General features: G+C 43.0%; 1 long non-coding RNA gene across 1 annotated transcript in view; it reads left to right on the top strand.

Annotated features, from left to right (window-relative positions):
• LOC116070683 overlaps nt 1-6,110 on the top strand; it is a 6,758-nt gene extending 648 nt beyond the window's left edge. Inside the window, exons 2-3 of the long non-coding RNA XR_004110503.1 lie at nt 4,990-5,081; nt 5,967-6,110. This is a non-coding gene — a long non-coding RNA (uncharacterized LOC116070683). The remainder of the gene's footprint in view (nt 1-4,989; nt 5,082-5,966) is intronic.
• Nucleotides 6,111-6,977: the final 867 nt, after the last annotated feature.

The raw sequence follows: 6,977 nt of genomic DNA, 5'->3' as shown, positions 1-6,977 counted from the left end.
CCTGCCTCTGCCTCACAAGTGCTGGGATTAAAGGCATGCGCCACCACCGCCCGGCATGGGCTTTTGAAACCTCAAAAACCACCCCTACTGATATAGACTTCCTTCAACAAGGCCACACCTCCTAACACTTATAATTCTTTCAAATAGGGCCACTCCTTGGTGACCAAGCATTCAAATATATGAGCTTATGAGGCCATTCTTATTCAAACCACAATTTTTTTTGGGGGGGGGGGGTTGAGACAGGGTTTCTCTGTGTAGCCCTGGCTGTCCTGGAACTCACTCTGTAGACCAGGCTGGCCTCGAACTCAGAAATCCAACTGCCTCTGCCTCCCAAGTGCTGGGATTAAAGGCATGTGCCACCACCGCCCGGCTACAATTTTTATCTTATGTAAAAAGATTTATACATGTTTTACATTTATACATGTTTTACAACACGCATGTATGTATACCTGGCAGTCATGTAAGAAGAGGGTTCCAGAGCTCCTGAGACTGTAATTCAGGCAATTGTTAGTTACCATATGGATGTTGGAAACTGTACCTGGGTCCTCTGCAAAAGCAACATTTACTCTTAAGCACTAAGCCACCTTTCCAACCTCTATCTGTTTGTTTATTGTAGAGACAGGGTCTCCCTGTATTATTCGGGATATCCTAGAACTCCTGACTTTAAGCATGTCCTCTTCCTTAGCCTCTCTTAGTACTACAGCCCTGGTAGAGCATAGTGATGCACACCTTTAATCCCAGCACTGTGAGTTTGAAGCTAGCCTAGTCTACAAAGTTACAGGTCAGCCAGAGCTACACAGAAAAAAAAAAAAAACCTGTCTCAGAAACAAGCAAACAAACAAAAACAACCCTACAACCCTGGCTTGACTTCTGGGTCTTTTTGCTTGTTTGTTTGTTTTTGGGGGGTTGTTTTGTTGTCCTAGTTTATTTATTTATTTATTTATTTATTTGTGCTGGTTTGTTTGCTGGGGGAAGACCTGGCTGTCCAGGAACTCAGTATGTAAGCCAGGCTGACCCCAAATTCAGAGAAGTCTACCAACCTCTATCTCCTGAGTGCCAGAACAAAGATGTATACCACCCAGCCCAGCTTAAATTCTGTCTGTAGCTCGTTCTCATGGTGCAAAGGAGACAACTGCATGTGTTTTGACTAAACAATAGGTACTCCATCAGTGTTACCTCTGTAGCGTCCTTTCTACTCTAACCCTGGGAAAACCAAGCCCCAGCATGATAGAATCTCATGCTCAACCCAGGTCTTGATAGACAAAGCTAAAAATGGGACCGAACCCTGCTCTAAACCAGAACTGCTGGCTTTACCAGTGTGCTATGCAATGTAAAGCTTCTAAATTCTCCCCGTTACTGCTTCCAAGAAATATGAACTGGGAATGAGGCTAACAAGAACAAAGTCTAAAGATTTATAGGCATGAAAATGTCACAATGAAACCCATTTTTTGTATACATAAAAGTTCAAGAAGCAATACATAAGTAACATGATTGGAATTTTTGTAGTATTTATTAGACATTGAAGCTCCAGCTGTCCTTTAGCACAAGTCTTGCTCTTCTACAAGAGATCCCTAGACAACTAGGATGCACCAGCCAGGGCCTGGGTAGCTGTTGACTGGACCCACGAGAGACTGCCACCAAAGTGATTGTTCAGGGTGCTGTGGGCTTGGCGTGGAGTTATCTTCATTTTTATTGCTTCAGTGCTTCCCTGCTGGTGGGAGAACCAGGTTGGATTCTTCCTTGGGCATCCTGCAGAGACAACAAATAACCCAGGAGCAAAGATGCTGCCAGTAAATAAGTGATCTGGAGACCGCACTGAGGAGCAGCGAAAGGAAGTAGATCACACAGCAGGAGCTAAAAAATAAGGTTTATGATGAGTAATCATTCATTTTTATAGAAGACCTCCTAGGTGCTAGGCTCCAGGCTAATCTGCAAAATACTCCATTTAAAGTTCCTGGGGAAATGTCCATGTGTAAGATGGGTAGTTCTGAATCACAAAAGTGAGAGCCAGGAATAAAAATAGATATAATGGGGGTAGACAGGTAGCTCAGTGATTAAGAGCACTTAGTGCTCTTACATAGGCCATGGATTCAATTCCCAGCTTGCAAGTGAGGCAGCTCACAGAAGCCTACAAATCCAGCTTCAGGGCATCTGATGATTCTCTGTACATTTTTCATACACAGACACACACACACACACACACACACACACACACACACACACACTTTATTAAAAAATAAAATGGGTGAGGTGGCAAAAAGATAGTGATGGTTTGGTGGTAAGAGTACTTACTAGCTCCTGGGCTGGCGAGATGGCTCAGCGAGTAAGAGCACTGACTGCTCTTCCAGAGGTCCTGAGTTCAAATCCCAGCAACCACATGGTGGCTCACAACCACCCATAATGAAATCCGATGCCCTCCTCTGGTGTGTCTGACGACAGCAACAGTGTACTTGCATATAATAATAAATAAATCTTTAAAAAAAAAAGAGAGAGTACTAGCTCCTTCAAAAAAAAGAAAAAGAAAAATCTTAGCAGGGCAGTGGTGGCTCATGCCTTTAATCCCAGCACTTGGGAGGGCAGAGGCAGGTGGATTTCTGAGTTTGAGGCCAGCCTGGTCTACAGAGTGAGTTCCAGGACAGCCAGGGCTACACAGAGAAACCCTGTCTCAAAAAAAAAAAAAAAAGGGAAGGAGAAGGAAGGAAAGAGAGGAAAGGAAAGGGAATAGATGAGGCTAGGGGTGTATCTCAATGGTACAGGTCTAGGCTAGTCCCATTTCCACAACAAAATAAAATAAGGTGAAAAAGATGGAGCCAGTGAGATGGCTCAGTGGGTTAGAGAGTTAAAGCACCTGCTGGCAAAGCTTGATGAACCAAGTTCTATTCCTGGGGACCCACATGGTGGAAGGAGAAAACTGACTCCCAGAAGTTATCTCCTGACCCCTGCAGGTGTGCCATGGCACATTCAGGCTTTCTCTCTCTCTCTCTGTCTCTGTCTCTCTCTCTCTTTCTCTCTCTCTCACACACACACACACGCACAGGAATGAATGAAAAAATAAATACATGTTTAAAAAAGAGAAACAAACTCAAAGTTGTGTATTATCTAAGGCCATGAACTTTGAGTTGGAGCAAACCTATGGATTTTTTTTATTATTTTTTATTTTTTATTTTATTTTATTTTATTTTGGTGTTTCAAGACAGGGTTTCTCTGTATAGCTCTGGCTGTCCTGGCACTCACTCTGTAGACCAGGATGGCCTCAAACTCAGAAACCCACCTGCCTCTGCCTTCCAAGTGCTGGGATTAAAGGCTTGAGCCACCACTACCCCGCTAAACCTATGAATTCTGCAGAATAGTCCTCTCATGATTCTTTTTATGACAAAGGGATTTCAGCATGTGTAATCCCTAACCTTTTGTGTTAAAAGAGGCAGTGGTGGTGCATGCAAGTAGGATATGCTGAGAGCCAGAGGCAGGAGAATCAGTAAGGAGAGCCTGGGCTACACCCTTGGTGAGATGGCTCAACAGTTAATAGTTCTTACAGAGGATCCAGATTCAATTCCCAGCACCCACATGGTAGATTATAACACAAGTAACTCTAGTTTCAGGGGATTTGAAGTCCTCTTCTCACTTGCTCAAACCCCAGACATACATGTGATGCACAGATATACATGCAGTCAAAACATTCATACATATAAAATAGCTTTTTAAAAAAAAGTTGCTTTTAAAGACTCAAGCAGCCAGGCATGATGGACCACACCTTTAGTCTCAGCACTCGGAAGACAGAGGAAGGCAAATCTCTGAATTTGAAGCCAACTTGGTTTATATCATGAGTTCCAGAGCTACATAGTAAGACCCTGTCTAGAAAAAGAAAGAGGACTGGGCAGATAGCTCAGTGGTTAAAGGGAAGAGTACTGCATGTTTTCCCAGAAGACCTGGGTGTGGTTTCCAGCACCCACATGGCATCGCACAACAGTGTACAACTCCAGTTTCAGGCCATTTAATACCGTCTTCTGGCTTCAAAGGATACCAGGCACACATGCTTGGTTCAAAGACACAGACACAGGCAAAGCATTCATACACATAAAATCATATGTGTGTGTGTGTGTGTGTTTGTATATATATATTTGTTTTTAAGGACAGGATTTCTCTGTGTAGCTCTGGCTGTCCTGAAACTCGTTCTGTAGAGCAGGCTAGGCTGTGATGCAGAGATCCATCTACCTCTGCCTTCTGGGTACTGAGATTAAAGGTGTGTGCCAATACTATCTGGGAATAATTTCTTTTTTAGAGAGAGAGAGAGAGGTGCTAGCTTGGATGAACTTAAAACAAACAAGAAAAGATTTATGTATTTCTATTTTATGTGTTGCAAGTCCTGGAAGTGGAGTTCCCAGTGGCTGAGAGCACCCATGTGGGTGCTGGGAACTGAGCCTGAGTACTGTGCCAGAGCAGCAAGCACTCTTAACCCCCAAGACACCTTTCTACCCCTGTGAACTAACTCTTAAAGGGATCTAGAAGTAGACAATGGAAGAAAACAGAGTAACATACTCCTGCTGGCCAGAAAGAAAGCAGATATTTACGTTTTAAACTATCATGAGGCCACAGAACAAGGAATTCTAGGTGGCCTCAGGGACCTAGGAATGACCAACAGCAGCTAAGGAAAGCGGGCTCTCAGTCCTGCAGTCCTGACTTTGAGGTTTCACAGCAATCTGAGGGAGCTCTAAGGAAAGCCCTGAGCTTCAGATGAGAACCATGGTGTCATTGACACAAAGCCTGCAGCCCTGTGAAACCGGAGTAGAATTCCATGCTAAGCTAAGCCTGGGCATGGATGCTGGAGGATATAAACATACATTGTTTAAGTCACTGGATTTGTAGCAACTTGTTACATAGCAATAGAAACTTGATGTGGCCGGAAAGCAAAACAGATTTTAACATGTATAATCCACTGGTCTATGGCATTCATGTAACTATTTATTGTATTGTGATTTGCTGATTTTCTAGTCAGTAACATGGAGTGAGTGAGCTGGGTGTGGTGGTATGCCTGTAATCTGAGAAGCCAAGGCCAGAGGAACACACAAATCAAAGGAAGCTTGGTAAGACTCTGTCTCAAAAAACTTAAAACCAACAAGTTAGGAAAAAATTTAAATGTCATGAATGTATCCTATCCCCATATCATTAACTATTCTATGCTATGTTTTTCTAAGGGCTGCACAGGACTCATGCAGGCCATCTTGTTTTCTTCCTGGACTTTGCTATTAGGAAATTAGGGCTCTATGATTGACTTCATTCTACTTTTTCTGTCCTTATTAATTTTTTGATGGTTTTCCCTAACCCTTTACTGTTTTTATTCATTGTGCCAGTTCTATTTCTAAATCTATAAATCTCTTACTTTAAGACTTTTTGAGTAGAGCAACAGTGACCTTTAGTTCCAGGATTTGAGAGGGAGGAGTAGGTGAATTTCTGTGGGTTCAAGGCCAGCCTGGTCTATAGAGTGAGTTCAAGGACAGCCAGGGCTATACAGAGAAACCTTGCCTTAAAAAAAAAACAAAAAACAAAAACAAAAAAAAAGGAGTTATGAGTTCTAGCTAGCCTGTATAAAAGACACACAATCCAAGTATTTTATTTAGAAGCAGTAGCCTAGATTGGGCAGGTTTTGAGCTATTCTAACTTATATCCCAGCCATATGTCCCTTGTTACTTGCTGTTTCTCCTGGTCCCATGCTCATGGTCCATCTCCTCTCACGGTGGCTTCTTCCTTCTCCTATGTCCTTTCTTCCTCTCTTCTCTCTACCTGTGATCCCCCAGACAGATACTGAAAACCTGTGTACCTCTACCTATTGCCCAGTCACAGGCTTTAACCTTTTATTGACCAATTAACATAGGGAGCAAGGTTTGCACAAGAAAAGCTGGTGTATTTGAGACTTTCCTGGTGGGAGCAACCAGATCTTGGGGGCCAGTATTTAACATTTGTATACATAGCGGCACCAGATCAACCCCCTACAGCTGGGAAGACAGACAGACAGACAGACAGGAGGATGGAGAAGAATTGTTTGAGCCCACGAATTGAGGACTCCAGTGACATTGGTTACTTTTTGTCAACTTGACACAGGTAAGGCAACTGAGAAGAGGTAATCTCAACTGAGGAATTGTCTGCATCAGACTGCCCTGTAGGCAAGTCTTTGGGGGCATTTTCCTGATTAATGATTGCTTCAGGGAGGGCACAGCCCACTATAGGTAGTATTACTCCTATGTAACCTGCCTGATCCTGGGTTATATAAGAAAGCAAACTGAGCAAGCCAGTAATCAACATTCTTCCCTGGTCTCTCACTTAGTTCCTACCTTTAGCTTCTGTCCTGTTTTCCCTTGATGATGGACTATTGCTTGTAAGATGAAATAAACCCTTTCTTCCCCAGGTTGGTTTTGGTCATTACTTTATCATAGCAACAGAAAGCAAACTAGGAAATAGTGCAGTGGGCAACTGTGGTATGTAGAGAGGAGGGAAATCCATATTCCCTAAGGATGCGCGAATGAACCCAGGACCGTGAGATCCACATGGAGCAGGTCAAATACACACGATCAGAAGACAGGACCTGTGAACGACCCCTGCATTCTAGCCTCTGCAACATAATGAAATACCAGCCCCCAGCTCTAAAAATAAACAGCAAAAACAAAGAGCTATTTGCCACAGTGGCAGATACCTATAAATGGGCATTTGGAAGGAGTGGATCTGAGACAAAAAGATCATGTGTTCAGGGGCAGCCTGGGCAAGCAAGATATATGGAAAAAGGGAAGAAGGAAAGAAAGAACAAAAGAAAGGTAGGTTAGGAAGAAAGAAAGAAAGTTGGATAAGTTATGTATCCATCATGTGAGACCAAACAGGAACAAGAACAATACACCTTGCAATTTAATGCAAGACCAAAGCAGGAAAAATACACCTTACAGGTTAAGACTTTCATTTGCAGTTAAGGGTTCTGTTTGCAGTTAAGACAG

This window comes from Mastomys coucha, unplaced genomic scaffold (genome assembly GCF_008632895.1).
Source record: "Mastomys coucha isolate ucsf_1 unplaced genomic scaffold, UCSF_Mcou_1 pScaffold22, whole genome shotgun sequence".
NCBI classification, from domain to species: Eukaryota; Metazoa; Chordata; class Mammalia; order Rodentia; family Muridae; genus Mastomys; species Mastomys coucha.
The sequence above is the reverse complement of the archived record's forward strand: the minus strand, read 5'-3'. Positions and strand labels throughout refer to the sequence as shown.